General features: G+C 48.5%; 1 protein-coding gene across 6 annotated transcripts in view; it reads right to left on the bottom strand.

Moving 5' to 3' along the window:
* LOC135375700 (uncharacterized) overlaps positions 1-20,789 on the bottom strand; it is a 61,619-nt gene that overhangs the window by 23,458 nt on the left and 17,372 nt on the right. Inside the window, exon 1 of one of the 6 annotated variants that reach the window (XR_010417363.1) lies at positions 7,505-7,610. The exons of the other annotated variants lie outside the window; for them this stretch is intronic. The gene's annotated coding sequence lies outside the window, so the exon portion shown is untranslated. Of the gene's footprint in view, positions 1-7,504; positions 7,611-20,789 lie in introns of those variants that run through there. 6 annotated transcript variants of the gene reach the window in all.

Here is a 20,789-nt window from a genome sequence, read left to right as displayed (position 1 = left end):
GCTCGCTCACCCCGTTCCCGAAGAGAACACATGTCTCGTCGAAGATGCGACCGCCGCCGCGGTAGGCGCCGCGTTGCATGAGCTCGGCAATGACAGCGACCTGGTTCCGATCACTGATCTCTATGTATAAAAGCTGGATCGCGCATAGGAGAGGGACTCGTGGGAGAGAGGTGCGGCAACCGGCCGCCATGTTGGAGGGCCCACTGGCGCCGGCTTCTCCCATAGGAAACAATGGGAAGCAATTTGGTTTGTAGTATTTATTGCGCTTTGTACGCTCCTCATTGCTGATTAGCACGCATCTTTCTTAGGAATCAGTTTGCTGATGTATTCCAAACGTGCTTCAGCCGTGTTCCTGTAGTTTTTAATGGTAATTGCCTTCTTTTTCTTCTCCGCTGTCTGTACTCCGAACAGGGGGTCTGCACAGGGAACATACGCATGAAGGTGAATTTGGTGAATGTCAACCTATAAAATTAATTATTTTTGCTCAGAAAGGTTTCACACTGTTTGTTATTGTAAGGTACGTCCGTTTGTATATTTTTTGTTTGTTTTCGTTTGTTGTTCGGTTTTCGTGTGGTGTTCCGCGCAGTTCTCGTTCGTTATTGTGTGGTTTGGTGTTGTATGGTCTTCGTTTGACTTTTTCCATTATCGTATTATGTTCTACGAGTGTATCTGTGTGTGTTCTACAATAAGACCTCGATCTTTATTGTGAAGGGGCTCATTATTTTATTCACCACCTCCAGCTATGCGGTGGAGTATAGCCCCTGGCGATGAAACTCCCCATTCCTCATTTGAAAATAACGTTATTGTCAAAAGTGCGTTGCAGTTGTTCAGCTGTGAGCGTATTTCATTACAGAAATTTGAAGCGCTGTGCACGAAGAGCATGCACACGCACGACTTATTACACACGCTGTAGGAGCGACTGCACATACGAGGTTCACACAGCAGTTACACAAATTACAAGAACAGTGGAACAAATTTGCATATTGGCGCAGGTTCTGCATCCGCTTCTTCAGCACAGCTGAGCGACTGTGAGGGTAACCTGTATAGCACAAGCGCATTGTTTATAGAAAGTACATAGTTTTGAGATTGATAGGAGCAGCCACACACAATTTCTTAGTACGTAATGGCATCAGCGAAGTAGCAATGCAAGCAATTCCGAGTCGTCAGATGCATGCGATACGAATAAACCGATTTTTCCTCAAAATAAAGAGCTTACCTGTGAAAAATTATCCCTCTTTCTCTGTCCGTGTGAAGTGTACTCAAAGCTGCAACAAACTGGCATGACATGCCCTTTAAAATTAAAAAAAATAAAAATACGGGCAGCCCCGCTTGAACTAAATGCAGACGACAGGACGCGTTCGGCCCACCAATATGGCGGCCGGTGGCCGCGCTGTCCAGCACCCTATGCGCGATCCAGCCTATACTATAGAGATGAGTGGTTCCGATCGTGTTCTTTTCCAGAAACTTCTTGAGCAACTTAGCTTAACTTCCGGAGCAACGCTACGGCACCGTCGGAAGTGAACTTTTTGCCGCCTACCTGGACAAAATACAGATACCGACACTGAAGATTTTTGTTTAAGTTTAATTTGTACAAGCTTTCGCGTGGAGGTCCACGCTTCCTCATGTACAAAGTGAAGTGTACTTACTTGAAGTGTACTACACTTCACGTTGTACCTGAGGAAGCGTGGACCTCCACGCGAAAGCTTGTACAAATTAAACTTAAAGGAACTGTAAAGTGAAATTTGACCCCCCTGTTTCTGTGTGTGACCTGGTAGTGTTTGCCTGTGTGATGCCTCACATAGAGCCTAAGCACTCAAAGCGGGTTAATTATTACACAACATAAATTAGAAAAATTAAATCGGACGGTAGGTTGCGCCCCGTAACAGCTAAAAAAGTCATGATGGGAGTACTCGTGTCACGTGATACCTAAGGAATACACAATGAACTTACGACCGGCTACTAATCTCCAATAAGCACTACTTTTATAATCACAAGAATTACCGAGACAATTCTTCAAAATATCGAAGAAACAGTATACCAAAATACTGTCAGCGCGGTCAGCGACCTCTGTCTTCTCTCCTCCCAACCATATTGCACGGCGACGGCGTTTATTGCGGCCTTGCGAGGTTTGTGTACGCAAAAAAGTTCATTTCGTGCCGAAATCGAACAAAGCTTCACCTGAGACGATGCCAGGTATCTACTGTAATGTTCGGGGATACACCAAGTGTGCTCTTTCGACAAGGGACGTTGTGTACCACAAGATTCCAATGGAAAATGCACGGAAACGAAAGTTGTTGCAAGCGCTTGGTCAAGACGTTCGTGAGCCACGCCGTATTTGCTCAACCCATTTCTCTGACGACTCGTACGAAATGGTAGCAGCGGACGGTCGAAAACTTCTCACACGGACGGCAGCCCCGACACCAGTCTTTCAACATGTGACGTCTGAGGATGCGAACACCAGTGCAGATGAGGTATGTATTTAGCGATACACAGTAATAATATATATGTGTGGTTCACTTGAAATTCAAATCGATTTTTGTGATGCCTACGCTGCGTAATGTACCAAACGCAATATCCCCCTCCCTGGGGAGCCACGTGCTTTCGCAGGAGAATATAAGTGTCAGATAAATTATGCGCTATAGATACTGACCGCATTCTTCATTCATATCAGCGACACAGGCTTCCATCGTGACTGGCAAGAATGTGAAACTCAGAAGTAAAAGCGTGTCAACGCATGATTTACCGTCAACACCTCTCAACCTTTATCCAATGATGAATTCAACACCTATTGTCCATACACACTCATGCTCACAGGTGGGTCAAGCTCTTGTTTTGTTTAACATTTTAACTTCTGCATGCCTTGCAGGTGCATGATATGACATGATATCTTCACCACTGGTGGAACCAGCTGTTAAGTCATTCTGGAAATCTGAAGACAACAGTTTTAAATGGCCTGCTGATACAAGTTTGCAGATACCAAAATATCTTCTACTTTGCAGTGTTGTGCCCTCTGCTTCACCAGACCAGAAGAAGTACATCAAATGTGCATCACTTCAGAACTTCCGGTGCATCTCACAAAGAGGCCACTGATGTTCGCGTCATGCATCTCACCACAAAAGCAGAGTGCCCAAGTGAACACAATTTATCTTGGAAACATCGGCCAGAAGTGAACAAGATGGTTGCAGGGAACATCCTGCTGTCCTGCACAATCCTTTTCAATGGGACCAGTGTAGCCAAGGTGTGAATTCATAGCGCCTTATGTTTTCACAGATTCAAATGACACCTTGTAGTATTTGCTGTTGACCAGTTCTGTGGTTACTCGAGCTAATTAATATTGAAGTCACCTCAACAGACCTCACCTACAACACCTACCAGAAAGGTCGCAGGCTCCATTTCGCGACACAGGTAGGATTATCAACTCACGGTCGTGATAGACTGAAACATCCAAATAATCTTACTGAAACACAAGCTTTCGAATAGAGTCTGTCCTTCATTAGGTATGATACAGACACACATGGTACAGATATTTATACTGATGTACATTAGAGAAAGGGAACAAAGAAGGTAGTGAGGAGGAAATCCAAATTCTTGTTAGAAAGTATTGAGGGCACGAAAAAATAATACAAAACAAGGCACACAGGCATTGCGTAGTTGAATTTTCAGTTACAATACTTCTATCTGCAACAATGACATAAAAGGTACATGTAGTAAAAGGTAAAAAGAACAAGCTTCTACAATTGCAATATGCAAATGCCATGCTCAAGAATGCTTAGTGGCGATGTAGTCCACAAGAGGATCTTGTAACAGAGGGCTAAAATACCGATGGGTTAAGAAAAAGCCCGAACCTGCAATCAAGTGTTGTGCACGTGCTGAGCTAAACCAGTGGATGCAGCGTACTTGTAACCACCTTTACAGGTGTAGTTCGAATTCTGAGGGAAATGCAGAGCTTCTACTTAGTATGTGGAGAAGTATGAGCTTACGTATACAAATCAGCTGTCATTCAGGAAACAATGTATACAAGCTTCGAGATAATGTGTCTAGGTTTGACCTGGCACGCTTTCAACAGCCATGACAGCCATGAGGGGCCATGTTTCGATATAAAGAGCATAGGAAAGACACCTAGCCATGACCATATCTTATCTTCGCAGAGGATGTAGATCACCTCAGGAGTGAAACACCAACAACTTGCAAAGATGTGAGCTACAGTGAAATAGTAGCGGTCTGCAAAAGGCCTGAGCCCGCACCAATGGCTGCAATTGGACTGGTATGAGGGAAAACATGGGAAATTTATAATAAGAAATTGAGAAAGTGTTGCAAAGATGGATGTGCACAGACACAGAAAAGGTCTAAAATTTTTGTCAACGATAGGGATGCCTCTGAAGAGAAGCCACTGTTGATGCCATTGGCATGACCCCACGTAAGGCCTTCTTATACTGATAAAGTCATGAACGCGAGATGTTATATTTATGTATTTATTTATTTACATTTTTCTGGTGCCCATGAATGGCCAGAGGGCCTCCCTAATGGTGCACCATACAGACAGTCAATACAAAGAAATGAATTAAAACACCATAATTACATAAGATAAAACAAAAACAAATACTACGACAAAGACACAACCATGTAGATGGCGAGACAACAACTGGCCTAGCTTTGGACCCATCATGAAGGAGGCATGGAAGTTGGCGTACCACGCCAAATAGGTCACCACTGAACAGATCAAAAACCCCGGAATGGGAGTTATATACAATCTGAAGCCTCAAAGAAGGCGATTTCTCGTAACTGTTACCACATACATAAAATGTTTTGTGGGTTCTAGTGTTGCAATGTGGAACATAGAAATTGACCCTTGATACGATCGCAGCTGAATCGATATATATCTATATCAATATATAAATCGATTATAGGCAAGGTGATAGCCTATGTTCTCTTAGAGCTTATGGACTGGAACGTGTTTGCGGCAAACACCTGTGCACTGCACAGAATAAAAAAAAAAGCATACATACATTGCGTTACTGGTTGGTGCAAAGTAGCACTTGCAAATTGATATGAATACAGTATGGGGATGTTCTCCTTCATTGTTTGCTTGTTTACTGCTATCACTTGTATGCTCATTCATAAACATAGTGATTAATAAAGCAACATTACAAGCCTTGATGTCTGTAGAATGTATTTTACTGTGTAACGGCTGTCTGGTTATTCCAGAAGGGTATATGGCAGACCTCTATTGTTCATGAAAGGAATACTGTTGTGATAAAGCAGTGTTCACGAGCAAACCATCCAGTGTACTGCTGTCAAGATGGGACGCATTCAATGCTGCTTTCAAGCACCTGAAAGAAAATTGAGAGCTTCATCTCAGTGAAAGCAAACAGACATATACATGGTCAGACAGCACCTACTGCATCACAAGTCAAAAAGGCAAAAACCTTTGTATGCCTCAGAAGGAAAGTTTTCCGTTATGGCATGTACAGCACATGCTTCGAGGACTTTTCTGCAGTGCTTTCAGCTTTCCTAATGGTCCCCAGAGCCACCTGGTAAACTGTTTGTAGGCAATGTACCGAAACTTCCTGCATGTATCATGGACAACGTAAAATTATGATATGTAACTTAACTAATAACAAATCGAAGGCACACATGGATGAACTCACTTGTTCACTTTGCTGTTCCTCTTAACAGCGTACTCGTCGCTTTCTCTCACGTAGCAGAGGATACCTGGAGCAGCTCAGTCTTCAGTCACAGTATTTTAAAGTACAGATTTCTTGAAATGCAACCGCTGTGCTGCTTCAGTAACGTCTCATTTCGCGGCATTCAACAAATACATTCTTCTGCCGTCGGCATCGGCACGCACCTGCCACAAGGACACCTGAACCGAAAGAGCAATGCCATATTTCCGCTGCGAGGTTCTCAACATTTTCGTTACACATGAAGAGTGTTTCCCACGGCGGCTAGGTGACTGCTATGACGGTAATCCATCCGCCGTCGACGATTCTGCGGATGATGTCGTGTCATACCGCGTCTACCGCGTGCACTCGTACGAACAAACGTTTTGCGGGCGTGACTGCTGGACTATAGCAAGCTCGAGGGCATTCAAGTTTGGAAAAATCAACATCACACGACGTGGACCTCAAAACAACATTACGCCTTCGCCACAAACCGGGAGGCGGATTAGAAAAGCGAGACTAGCCGTAGCCGACACGAGCCAACCCAGTGTTGTGTCTGAGGGAGTACTGAGCTTTGCGCTCGAATGCAATCTTTGAAATTCGATTACTCAAAGAAAGAAAGGATTTAAAAAGAAATATTTCGTAACTGAGATGTACTCTTCCTAGGCTTTCATAAAATCATGAGATAACCCTGGGTTGAAATTCACTTTACAGTTCCTTTAAACAAAAATCTTCAGTGTCGGTATCTGTATTTTGTTTATGTGATCTACAGGACTTGACCCCCCTCTTCGTATACGCTTCCGCCTACCTGGATGTAAAGCACTCCCATCACTACTTGGAATGTCGCCATTTCGTCTTTTATACAGATCACAAGCCTTTGACTTTTGCCATCGGTCCTCGAAGCGCGAATCATTCATCAAAAGAGATTCCTCACTTGGTGTGCATAAGCGAGTTCACAACTGACATCTGCCACATCGTCGGCCCGGACAACGCTGCTGCGAATGTCTTACCTCGTACTGACATCAACCTGCGCTCAGCAGTCGTACCTGCTTCTTCCCATTAAGCAGCGCTTGCTCAAGCTCAATCCAGCGACCCTGAACTGTCTGCTTTGTGGCAAACTCATCTCACCTTGCGATTTGAACTGGCGTCGCTTTACTGTGACACCGCACCCGCTCATTTGCGTCATCTCCACTGGGTCGCCGAGGCCCTACGTCCCCGAGGCGTTTCGGCGGCCTATCTATCACATTCTACACGGGCTGACCCATCCTGGCGTCCGCGCAATCCAACGCCTCATCATGACTAGGGTTGTCAATCCCAAGCATTTTTTGCACTCTCGCAATTTCAGAATTTTTTGCTGTCAATCCCGGGATCCCAGGAGTGGATGTTGGGATTGTAACGAGTTCAGCTGGTGCTTCCAAGTGTAGTCCTTCGCGGTTCAGAAATATATGACCTGCATCTGTTCCGATCCCGCAGGTGCAAACCCGCGTCCCGTTACAAATTGAGAGCCGCATCCGCCAGCAGCCTCAATTTTTTCCCCAAAAAACCTCACCCGCACCCGATCCTCAACGCAATACGATTATCGTTGTCGAGTAAACTGAGGTGCTCCCTGGTCTATACCGGATGGTTAGATATGTCTGCCCGTGTATGGTTTCTTCTACGACATCAGCGCAGGGGGCCAAAAGGGGCAAATGCGTGTTGGTTTGTGACATGAGGCATGATGATACGAAACGCAACATGGACAAAGAACACAGGCACTGTTGCACGGTGTGAGCGTTTGTTCCGCCCTTGTTGCCGGACGTTTTACGTCAACATTCGCCAATTTTCATATTTGTATGTGTACTTACTGGCTTTGCTCTGCGGCCTCCAGAGGTGTTGCTAACACCCTGGAACATAGATGTCTTGCAGAGACACAGTGCTTGTGCCGACCCAAGAGCATGTTACATCCCTACGCTGTGCTGATGAGAGCCAACAAGCTCAAAACGGCCGTCCACAGCTGGGATTGTGGCACGCTTGAATTGTAAACATATGCCTCACGTGCAGCCTCGGATGCAGCCGTGGGCCTTGGCGCTCGTTTTGATATTTGTGTGTGTGTATATATATATATATATATATAAAGTAAAAAAATAGCCGAAGCTCTGTAGCTGCACGTTGAGCATATGTTTACAATTTGATCGTGCACTCCCAGCCAAGGACAGCTGTTGACCTAGGCTCACTTCCAAATGTTCATATACAGGCGAGAGGAGGTGACAGGTGACAGATATCTACAAATGCTATGTGGTATGAACAGTGGTATGTACAATGATGCTCACAATAACGTTCACGGCCGGAAGTCGCGGAAGAAAACAAGGCCTCCCCAAGTGTTAAGGTAGGACAGACCTCCCCATCGTGCACCGAAGCGCTCTTCAGCACTCGAAGTCAACTCCTCCTGGAGCACTGCCACAAGAAGACATCTGGCACGCTGCACAAGCGGCAGAATGGGGACATTGCGAAGATTTCGCGTGACAGCGCGGCACCTTGCCGTCCACAGCACCGTGGCTCCGCAGGAGGTCAGAAGCATGCGGATACGGCCATCCGCCGAACGAAGGCCGGTCTGAGCGGCACGGTAGTCCACCGGGCACCGGACGCGAGTTGCCCTGCGGAGAACTTCGGAGAACTGCGGAGAACGGAGAACGCGGCAGCCGTAGAGTACATGGTCGTTAGACTCCGAAAGGCGGCAAAAGGGACACGTGGAAAATGCAACAATACCCCAGCGGCCAAGGCGGTCGCGCGTCGGCAGGACACGCCAAGCAAAATTCCACTGCGTGTCTTGGAGTGCGCCGGGGAGCCAGGATGGCACGAATGTCGACCAGCTGATTGCCGCGGCGTGAGCTACACGGCGGGAAGACTGGGAAGTCCTTGTTGCACGGGACATGTGTGTAGCAAGTGTCAACGGTGGCGACGATGCAGGGTCGATGGCAGGGACGTAGCTGCACACTTGCAGAAAGAAACGGACGACTGCGGCGTGGAACGGACTGGGAGCCTCTGCACTAGGGCTGCTGTTCAAGGGGCTGTCGGGGGCAAGATGACGTCGGAGAGGGCCAAGCCAATACTGTGAGAGCGCTTTTGCAGGGGTAAGCTCTGAACGCAGAATCCGCATCGTCGTACGCAAAGCGAAGGAGCGACAGGCAATGGCGATGTCAGGCAGCCCCCACCCACCCTCGCTGGGAGGCAACCGTAGCATTTCCTGGGAGAGCAAAGCCGTTTTCCGCTTCCAGAAGAAACCCAGAACCGCCGTATTAATCCTGGCCGCCACTGACTGAGGGGGCAGAAGAACGTGGGCGAGGAACCAGAGATGAGCCAGGAACACACATCGTATGAGATATGCACGCTCCCGATACGAGAAGCTGTACTGCTGCGCGCGGTGACATGCATCCTCAATTCGCTGGACAGCGTTCGACCAGTTCAGGGGGCTCGGGCTCGAATTAAACTCCAAGCACTCGCAGGCCTGAGCACCGCCGTAACGGCAGATCTGCTGGGACGGGAAAGGCGCCCAGAGGGAGTATCTTACATTTTTCCAAGTTGAGTCTGCCTCCGGACACCGCAGCATAATCATCATAAATACGCAGTGCAGACGACAGAGAGTGTGGGTCACCGATGAAGAGGGTAACATCGTCAGCGTAGGCGGAGACTTTCCAGGTGCCGGAGCCTGGGAGAGGAAGACCAACCACGTAGCGGGACGCCTCGACACTCTGCAGGAACGGGTCCAAAGCCAGGACGTAAAGAGCAGGAGACAATGGGCACCCTTGCCGCACGCCGCGGAGCACCGGGAAGCTGGGAGACGTCACGCCAGCAACGCTCATTATGCTGCGGTGGTTCTGTTATAACAAGCGAATCCCACAAACAAAGGTCTTTGGGAAGCCATACGCAGACAGAAGTCCGAACAGGTATCCGTGGAGTACTCTGTCAAAAGCTTTCGCTTGATCCAGCGACACCAGGCATCCTGATGCTGCCCTCCGCTGGGTATACTGTAGGAGGTCCCGAATCCCACTTAGGTTATCGTACAAAGTACAACCAGGCACGCCACACGTCTGACTTGGGTGCAGGAGCAGTGGAAGCGCGCCGCTCACCTGGAGCGCGATAGCTGCTGTCACGAGTTTATAGTCGCTGTTAAGGAGTGTAATGGGGCGCCAAGATTCCGGGTTAGACAGACGGCCGGCCGTCTTCGGCACAAGTATGATGGTCCCCAAGCCGAAGGAAGAGGGTAGAATGCCAGCCGCGAAGCCACGGCGTACCACTTCCGCAAAGAAGACACGCAAAACCGGCCAGAATGTAGAGTAAAATTCTGCTGGCAACCCGTCCGGCCCAGGGCTTTTCCCATGCTTTGCCTTGCGGATGGCGGCATCAAGAACTCCGACGCTAATGAAGTCTTCGAACCCCCTGCTCTCATCGGAGGAGAGCGTCTTGAGCGGGAGGGTCCGAAGTGAAATCCCAGACGCCTCCTGGGGGGCAGAATACAGGTCCCTGAAGAAATTCACGTATCCGGCTGCCACCTCGGAGGGCCTGTCCGTAACGGTTCCATCTGGCCGCAAGAAACTCTGAACGGTGGCTTTATCACTTCGTGTGGACGACTCGTGCAAATAGTAGAGCACCTCAGGGCCGGCAACAGAAGCGGACATGTGGCGTTCGCGCCGCGCCGCGGGTAGCGGGCATCTGAGAAGGACGAGACGACGTTGCAGCAGCGACTCCAGATATTCAAGCATCAGCGGGGTAGTCGGGCGCCCACGACGGACAAAGCGTATTTTTGCGGAAATAATGTTGAGCTCATGCGTCCTGTCCCGGGCCCGTCTTCGTCCCCATCCCTGGAAGACACCTCGCACCCACCGCTTGAAGGATTCCCACTCCCGCACTGTGGGTTCTCGGCCGGAAAGATAGTCCCTTATGCGATCGGTAACGTCGGAGACTACGACGTGGTCAAAGAACAGGGACGGACTCAGCCGCCACGTGGCAACACTACGTCTCTGCACGCGGGAAATGTCGAGAACCAGGGAGACAGCCTTGTGGTCGCTAACATATGTGGCGGCGGACACAAGAGAGACGGAGCAGGTCTTTACGTGAGGTTGCAAAGACGGAGGCACGTAAAAGCGGTCAAGCCGGCTTGCAGAAGAGCCCCGCGACCAGGTGGCCACGAAAGTGTCCCCGTGCAGCAGTGTCCAAGCGTCGACAAGTTGAAAAATGGACAGGAGTCGTCTGAGGCTTCGGGCATTCCAGGTCGGCCGACCCTGACCGGGGCCGCGGACGTCACGGGTGGAGTCCGTTACACAGTTGAAGTCGTCCGCCACCAGTACCGGACGGTTGACCCGTACGCTTACTTCTAGCTCGGCGAAAAAACGGTTTGTGAGAGACACCGCAGCAGGAGCGTAGACATTGACTATTCGATGTTTCGCACTGCCAACGAAAAAGTCCAAACAGATAACTCGGCCGTCACTGTCATATGACACGTAGCTGTCTCGAAGGAGGCGGCGGTTATAGATGATGATGCCAACCCCGGCATCTCTGCCGACGCAAAAGCTGAAGAAGCATGGCAAACCAAAATTCCGCTTGAAAGCAGCAACCTCTAGCTTGTTCGTGAAGTGCACTTCCTGAAGCAGAAGCAAGTCACAACGTAGCTGATATCCCATGCTCACTACCTCCGCCTGTTTTGGGGGGTTCTTAAAACCCTGAACATTCAATGTCACTAAATGAAGCTCCATAGTTGCAGATCAAAAAATAAGTGTGCTACTAAGATCAGAACTAGAGCCAGAGACGGACAGCTGCTGATCCAGTAGAGGCCAAACGACTCTAGGCCTCCTCTTCTTCTTCTTCCTCTTATTCGAGGCACAGCCGCTGGATCCAGATGTTTGCTGGAATTCGCGCTTGCCATTGCGTTCATTGCACGACATTTGCTCGTCGTCAGCCGCGGGCGGCGACGTATAGGATTCCGTGGATGAGCTGCCCAGCACCGGGTCCTCCGGAGGCCCGGTGTCGATTTCACGCGGCTGCCGCACGACACCAGCCTCGCTGCAGGCTACCTGGGCTTCTTCTGCGGAAGGTAGTTCGGTCGTCACTGCGGGGTCACCGAGAATGGGCGCAGGCACCGGGTGAGGCCCAGGATCCCTGGCCGCCCCCTCAGCCTCAGCATTCTTCTCTGTAAGTGCTGACCCGGAGGGCATCACTCTTTCCACTTGCACCCCGACGATGTCTCCTGCTGCGGTCACTGTCACGGCGGCCGCGCCCTCGGAGGCTGGGCTTGTGGCCACTGCAGGCCCCGGCGCGAGGGGAGGAAAGGCTTCCTCCGTGCGGATTGGGACAGACTGGTTGGCTCCAGAGTGTACCTTGCGCCCTCCAAGTATCGCTTCGGCATAACTGCGGCTCCTCACACAATCAACCGTGGCATGGTTGCCTTTGCAGCGTCGGCACGCAGATGAGCAGTCACTCTGGGGGTGTCCAAACATGGAACAGCGCTCACAGAAAGGGGTAGTACACTCCGCTCGAAAATGACCGGCCTTCTTGCACCTCCGACACACGTGGACAACGCCAGGGTAGTCACAGGTGATAAGGAACTCCCTTACCCTCACGAAATTGGGAACAGGGTTGTCAGTTGACATCTCCATTTTCACCACCCGGGTGCCAGTCTTGGCCTTCTTCCTACCAGGATAGATGACGTCTTGGATATCAATGATTTTGCCGTGCTTGGCCAACGCGTGCCCGAGAAGCTCGTTCTTGAAGAACAGTGGCATTCTCAGACAGGTAACGATGACAGTGCTCGGCCCAAGTGGCTGCACCGGGACAATGTGACCGTTGACACGAACGCCTCCCAACTGACGGATCATGTCGAGGGCTCCTCGCGTTTCTACAGAGGCTTGAAAGACGTTACCGCCTTGATGTTGGACACCGTAGAACTGGTCCTCACCAACTAATTCGACGACGCCGTCGATGAACTGGTCAACGTTGGCATCGTCAGGAAGCTCAATGCTGAACGTCAACTCCCTAGGAGGCGGCTCGCCGGGCAACCGCGTGCCCGGCGACATCGCAAGGCTCAGAACCCCGGTATGGACAAAAGAAATAGTCTTAACAGGAGCAGTTGCAGAACACGTCCGGGCTTGATCACTTCTTCTTCTTCTTCTTCTTCTTCTTCCTGGCTTGCACTGCGGCCTCCACAGGTGGCGTCGTCACCGTGGAACATTGACGTCTCGCCGAGACGCACTGTTGTGCCGACCCAAGATCGTGTCACTTCCCTACGCCAGGCTGACGAGCTCCAAGTAGAGCGAAACAGCTGTCCTTGGCTGGGAGTTCACGATCAAATTGTAAACATATATATATATATATATATATATATATATATAAAGAGGGGGGAAAAGCCATTAAAAAATAAGTAAATGATGCTAGACGTGTTTGAAATTCAAACTTACAGATTAAAATGGCTTCTATGGCTGCACGTAGAAAAACATATACTCATTGAACGATGCGACAGCACCAGAGGACACTTGTTTCGCCGTGTTTGCGGCTCGTCGGCCCTGGATAGTTGCGCATCGTTCGGGATATATATATATATATATACAGGGTTAGTCTAGCAAACGTTTCACATTTCAATCGCATCGTAAAAATAGAAGACGGGGTTTAGCCTTCCCCAATCTTGAAAAACTGATGGCCATTTGTCTGAAGTTTTATTGGAATTTTTTGTAAGCACTATGGTCATGAAGAAAGAAAATTAAAAATCAAGCAAAATCTCGCCCCATGCATTTTCAATGGCCTATCTCACGCAAACACCGCCATTTTTTCTTGTGTCTGCTTCACATTCACATCACCTCACACAGGCGGCGCTGCCTAGAACGATGTGACATTTCCATTCTGACGTTATGCACCAATCCTTTTTCTGAATGTTGACGCCACCTGTGTGTGGTGAAATGAAATTGAAGCGCACACAGGAGAAAATGGCGGCTTTTGAGTGAGATTGGCCATAGAAAATGCATAGAGTGAGATTTTGCTTGATTTTTTAATTTTTCTTCTACAGGACCATAACGCTCACAAAAAATTCCAATGAAATTTCAGACAAATGGCCATCGGTCTGCGAAGTTTGGAGTTGGCTAAAGCTCGTCTTCTATTTTTACGATGCAGTCGAAATGTGTAACGTTTGCTAGACTAACCCTGTATATACAGAGAGAGAGATAGAGAGAGACATACCCAATGGTCATCGTGACAAGCAAGGACTAGCCTCCATTTGCAAGTGACTGATTAATTTGTTATGCATCTGTCTTTTATGCTACCAATGTGCTTTTTCTCCTCTGGTGTCAGATATGGCCATGATTGCTTATGTTTTTTGTCAGTTTCGCTAGCGCTTTCCATTGACGCCTTCCGTAACGCTACCTGGGATCAACATTACAATCTCAGAAAGAAAAAAAAACTGATACTAAGCGTCAAAAAACGATCAAATTCTTGGCGTTTATTCTATGCGTCATGGGCTTCCACTTAGCGCTTTGACGGATAGTAAAGGTCAAGAATTTTATCGTTTTTTGACGGCTATTTTGGAAGTAAGCCATTAACTTCAACTTTATGCGTGGAATCTTTATACTTATACGTCCCTTTATTACGGGCATATACTACTAGTTATAACGGATAGTATACGTCAACACAGAATGCTGTATAGGCGTAACAGACCACTTTGTCGCTGCGAGACAAACGACTTTGTACCAGCGTAATAATCAATTTCATGCAAAAATCTGCGGAAATTGAAAGGAACGTACAAAAAGTGACACTCGATCTGCTTTTCAATGTACAATATATGCATGTACGTACAATGTTCATGTATGCTCAATGTTCATGTATGCTACATTGTACTGTACAGTACACTACTGAAGAAAGCTCACAGGATACATTGCACAATGTACATGTTGTTCAGGAGCAGGATCTAAGGCAGCTGAGGGTGCATGTTAGGTATTGATCAGGGCGGCGTGGCTAAGAGGAGTGTCTCCTATTCCTGGGGACGAATTTGCTTCAGCGCATCCTGCTGAGCTATAATCTCCAATAATAATTTGCAATGCAATTAAATGAAAGATTTTGAAACAGACGCTTCAAAGGCGGGAAACGCATAACGAAAGAGAAATAAAAGAGGTAAGAGCCACCTAAACCAATATTGATCTGCTTATAGAGCCATGCATAAAGGTACCACCCCAATGAATAATGGGCGAACGCTTATAATTTGCAGCGTGGAGATAGTCGGGACAATCACAAAGCTGGCCAACGTGCTTGCTGGCCGACGGCGTGCTTGATGACTAAATCGTTCCAAGTTGTCGCGTTCGATGCCGTTTCTTTCCGCTATACGTTTGACATGAAATAATTCGGTAAAATCCAGTTAACTCAAGACACCGTGCCCAAAACATAGCGACTTACAATGGTGTTGGACGATGCATGATTGAGGACATGAGACGCCACCGCCAAGAAAGGGTCGGTTATCCCAGCAAACGATTGGCAGTTTGCACACGACACTACAAACGTGCACGCGCTTTCAGGTAGCAGGGCTCGTATAACATTTGAAGAAAAATATGCGTCAACATAGCCGTAGGACTTGTGGCGGCCCGTGGACGACGATGACAACGACCTGCCTCTGCTGGCGCGCGCCATTGCGCCTGCCAGCCAGTTCTACCGGCATCGTCCTAGCGTTGGGCCACGCACATCTGCCCGCTGGGACATTCCATCATCGCAGGTCAGGACTCATGTAGAGGAACATCACCTCCTCTACATTTGGTGACCCAAACAACGAACACCATGTTCGGCGTAATTCGGCCACTCACCATCCTAAATTTTTCGGCAAACCAGCAGCGAACCAGCCTCTAGCAAGCAAGGCGCACCTGGACCACTGTTCCACCGGGGTCCCGCAGGGAGACCACAGTAGGCTGACTTTCCGGCCTCCACCTGCTTCATGATGGACCTCCCCGCAATTCTCTGGCGCCAACCGGCACTCACACTGTCGTACCGGTCGCGGTACTGTCGCCTACTCAGCAACGCACTCACCCAGCAACAATCAACGCTCGGCAGCAATCACTCAAAAAGCACTCAGCGCACTCAACAAGGACTCAACGCACTCAGTAGACACCCAACGCAATCAACAACCACTCAAGCACCCAACCACTCAACCAATCGGCCTTCACATCCCATCACTGGAGCCCGCCCGGATCGCAGCGCTCTTGTTCCCACCATCCCGCTGCTGCTGCATCAACAGCCACAAGCACAAGCCGTGTGCCCAGTCGTCCACTATCTACGAGCCGTCATCATTCTCCTCTTCATGGTATCGACGCGAACCTCAACCGCATACACTGCTCCGCGTCTGAGGGGGGAGTGATGTGGCGGCCCGTGGACGACGATGACAACGACCTGTCTCTGCTGGCGCGCGCCACTGCGCCTGCCAGCCAGTTGGCAGTGTGAGGCCACATCCATCTGCCCGCTGAGGCATTCCATCATCGCCGGTCAGGACCCATATAGGGGAACACCACCTCCTCTACAGACTGATATTGCAACACAAAGCCCGAGTTAAAATGTCAAAGCGAAATCTTATGCATCAGAATATAAGAGTAAATCCTGTTCCCCATGCCATTTAAACATAAAAGTCCGACCTGTACGGTTACACCGGACAAGTTGACGGGTACCATGAATAAAACTCAGCTTGACGGATACGGCGTCAGCCGGTTTGTCGCAATTTACGCTTAGTAAGGGTAAAATATGGTGTAAGTGTAAATTTATCAGTTTCATTTCTGAGAATGTAAAGCTGCTCTAGTGCTGATGCTATGCTTATGCTATGATTTTTCACGAGATCCCACACGCAAGCCAACCAAAGATGACCAGTGAAATCTCTCTTTACAGTCATCTAGTACGAAACAAACAACAGAGTATGAAGAAGGACGGAAGTCAATGAAAATGTTACCAGCTGCAGGACTCGAACCGATATCTTCTGGATTACCTGTCCAGGGCCCGGTAGAGGCCTGGGCCCGTAATCGAGAAGATGTGGGTTCGAGGCCTACAGCTGGCTAACCTTTTGAGTTCCTTCCTTTGAGTCCTGTTCAAGGCAGCGCTGACTGCCGACACGTCGACCCCTAACTGTAAATCTATTTCTAGTACCCCTTAATTATTAATGTGATAAAAGTAGCAACTGTTTTTAATCCTTATACGGCTTCCTAAAGGCTGGTTCACACTGCCACGTTCGCGCTTACGGGCTACGGGTTGCGCTTACGTAGTACCCATCTCGTTGCCGGCTACGTTCCTCCATCGTTCACATTACTACGTTTCGGCGCTCCGTTCCTCCAATGAGGAGCGGCCTCCTAGAGCGCCATCCTTCCGAAGACAAGTGAAATAGAGCCACAGAGTAGCATGGCGTCCAGCGTCGAGCACCCCGGTGCCGGCTGCTTTGGAAGACAATCAGATATTCCTTGACGATGTTCTTAACAGTTAATGTTCTTAAGTTAACGCCATCGTCGACAGTGCAACGTACAACTCGCTACTTCGGACAGATTCATTGAGTAAAGATATCACCTGACAGACCCACTGCTTTGCTAATTGTCATCCACGAGTTTTCTTTTTTCGTGGCATCCCTGTAGTCGCTTCTTTTGCTATTGCATAGCCAGGGAAACTTGTCAACTAGGAGAATAAGAGCTTCTAAGACATCCAATGTTTTCGCCGTCTTTGCAAAGAGACGCGCGAGACAAAACGCTTGCGCGGCATCCGAACTTTTCTGCCATCCTATTGGCCATTGCGCTTACGGTTACGTAGCTTGCGGGAGAAAAGTTGAAGTTGCTTCAACTCCTTGCGGAAACGATCTTGCGGGCGCCGTCTCTTCGTCGTCATGGCAACCCCCACCGTAAACGCCCGTAACCCGTAGACGCAAGCCTAAACGTGACAGTGTGAACCAGCCTTTAGTCTGTTACAGGGTGTTTCACATAAGGTGATGGAAATTGTCTCTGGCGACGTACTAGCCGGAGGATCATCAGACTTTCGGCAAATACCTTCTGGAAGCTTTTGCCACCATTGAGAAAGGATTTGGAAAAATTTTGACTGCGGGAATTTTTTTTTTTCAGTTGAACATTGAAAATTGCCGAGGGAACCTCACTTTTTTTACAGAAACACGAAGTCCTCCACCGATAACCACACACCCAACCAAAACTATGCACAGTATTGCAATGATCTACAAAATTAGTAAAAACTCTGCTTTAGCCCCGCCTGCTCAGTTGTTGCAAAGAAATGCGCAAGATACGTGCGGGGAGAGGAGGAAGTCTTCCTGCCTCTGTTTTTCTTTTCCCCGATTTGACCTTGATGCTGGTGACAACCAACTTATCAAAAAGAAAACAAAACAAGTGTCTTGTCACAAAGAAGCCAAGACAAACGGAGGCAGGGCACGCTCTCGTCTCAACGCAGACTTTGCACGCGGTTCTCTGCGAAAATCAAGCAGGCGGGGCTAAAGCCTCATTTTTACTGAATTTTACGACTATTTCCGATGCAATACTGTGCATAGTTCTGGTTGGGTCTCTGGTTACCCAACGAGGACTTCATATTTCTGTGAAAAAAAGTGAGGTTCGCTTGGTAATTTTCAGTGGTCAATTGAAAAATAAATTGAAAAATAAAAATAAATAATTAAAAACAATAATAATAATAATAATAATAATAATAATAATAATAATAATAATAACTGTCTAAAGCCTTCCTCAATGGTGGCAGAGGTTTCCAGAAGGTAATTGCCGAAAGTCTCACAATTCTCCGGCACGTACGCAAATTTTTATCACCTTAGGTGAAACACCCCGTATATACAGGGTGTTCCATTTAAGATTGACCCCACCTTTAAAAAATAATGAATCATCGCAGAAGAATGAAACCAACTGCATAGTGTTACCGGTGACCTGGAGCTTTTAATAGTATTTTTGTCGCGCAATTAACTCATTAATTAATCTAATTTCCTAACTTTTTAATTAGGAGGATCACACCGGAGATGTCAACTGTGAAGTTGTGGGCGTTGACATGAGAAAGCGAATGCAGTGTGTTGCAACTCTCTAGCTCATACGAGTCTTTTTTTCCCGGGCCAGCAGAAGGGGCCCGGAGTTCCGCAACCACGACGGAATCAGATTCCGTCGCGCGAAAAGAGCGCTTGATTGCAGCGCTTTCTCACGGCCGCTTGACGAACAAGCATTGATGCCGTCCGTTCCGCCGATGCTGTTATCAGTCACGGGTGCGGGGACACCAGCAAGGTCACTGCGGCGCTTTATCTCTTGATTCTTTGTTTTTTAGGCGTGAAACGACACAATACACCGGAAGCGGAAGATAACTGCTCACAGCTTACCTTGAACCACGAGCGCGAGATTATTAAATCAATCAGAAAGAAAGAAAAGCTGTGGGCTATGAAATTTATGAAGCCGCTCTTTTACACCTTTTCATTTGCACCCACTCTCTGCGTTGTAGCACAAGTTATGTCTTTTCCAACAAAGAGACAGTAGGCACGATGCTTGTCCTAGATGTTGCACAGGGCAAGCACGAAAGGAAGGAAGCCAGCGAGCATGTAAATAACAGTAATAATTGGGGGGTTTATGACTATAGGGGAGAGAACGGTGATCATGACCGACGCCACGGTAGTCGGCCTGTGAATTAATTTTGCCCGCTTGGAGTTCTCTAACGTGGGTGGAATCTTACACACAGAAGATCGTATGTAAGTCACACCAGGAGACGGCATGCCTAAGCAATCCGTGCCTTCAAACAAATTGCTTGCGTCTCCGCCCGCGTTCAGAGCACGCGACCTTGGGAATGGAAGCAGGAAACGCTATTAACCAAGCCATCGTCTTTTTTTTTCCAACTGGCAACCAAAGTTTGTTCAAGCAAACAAAGAATTAATTAAACGAGAATTAATTAAAGAATTAATTAAACGAGTAGATAAAAATAGTATGCCTTCTTTTTCATTCAACTTATTTTACAGAACATTGCACAGGTATTTTAACATGACTGAAACAATACTATGTACATTCAGAGCAGCTGTTCGAAAAGATCACCTTCCTCAGTCACACAAAACATGCATCTCTTAATTGTGTCCTCCGTTGCCCTCCGCAACGTGGCCGCGGGGATTACACGGCACACTTCCGTGATCCTCGCCTTGAGGGCGTCAGGTGTTGTTGTCTCCTGGTCGTACACGCGATCCTTCAGATATCCCCACAGAAAGAAATCTAACGGCGTCAGGTCTGGGGACCTCGCAGGCCACGACACAGGTCCGTACCTTCCTATCCATCAGCTATGTCGAGATAGGCACGAGCTTGGCTAGAGCTGTGGGCGGGTGCGCCATCGTGCTGAAACCACAGCTTGCCGAGCCGTGCCAGTGGAACGTTGGCGCAGGGGGCCCAATAGAATCTCAATGAGGTACCTCACCGCGGTCAGTGTCCCATCAAGGAAGACGGAGCCACTGAGAGCTCCGTCGCAGATACCACACCACACGTTGAGCGACCACTTATACTGGTGGCGCGTCCTTCCAAGCCAATGCGGATTAGTAGCGCTCCAGTAATGAGCGTTATGCAAGTTCACCTGTGCGTGACGAGAGAAATTTGCCTCGTCAGTCCATATGACATTTCTTAGAAATTGGGGAAGAAAAATAGCATACGCTCTTTGGCTGCACGTTGGCTGCACAACAACTGTCCAATGCTGGTATGGCGACGTTTGGGACTTATAAACATATGTTTAACGTGCAGGCAAAGAGCGTATGCTATTTTTCTTCATTTAATACTTTACTGGCTTCGCACTGGGCTTTCAGAGGTGAGTCACTCACCCTGACGGGAGGACATCACGTTCCACGTGACCTTCCAACGCCACTCGCTCAAACGTCGCCCACCTACGCATTGCTGATGAAGGCCCAATAAGGCCGAAACAGCTGTCCAATGCTGGTGTGGCGACGTTTGGGACTTATAAACATATGTTCAACGTGCAGCCAAAGAGCGTATGCTATTTTTCTTCATTTAATACTTTACTGGCTTCGCACTGGGCTTTCAGAGGTGAGTCACTCACCCTGACGGGAGGACATCACGTTCCACGTGACCTTCCGACGCCACTCGCTCAAACGTCGCCCACCTACGCATTGCTGATGAAGGCCCAATAAGGCCG

This window comes from Ornithodoros turicata, chromosome 1 (genome assembly GCF_037126465.1).
Source record: "Ornithodoros turicata isolate Travis chromosome 1, ASM3712646v1, whole genome shotgun sequence".
NCBI classification, from domain to species: domain Eukaryota; kingdom Metazoa; phylum Arthropoda; class Arachnida; order Ixodida; family Argasidae; genus Ornithodoros; species Ornithodoros turicata.
Note: the sequence above shows the minus strand (reverse complement) of the source record. Positions and strands in the feature narration are given on the sequence as shown.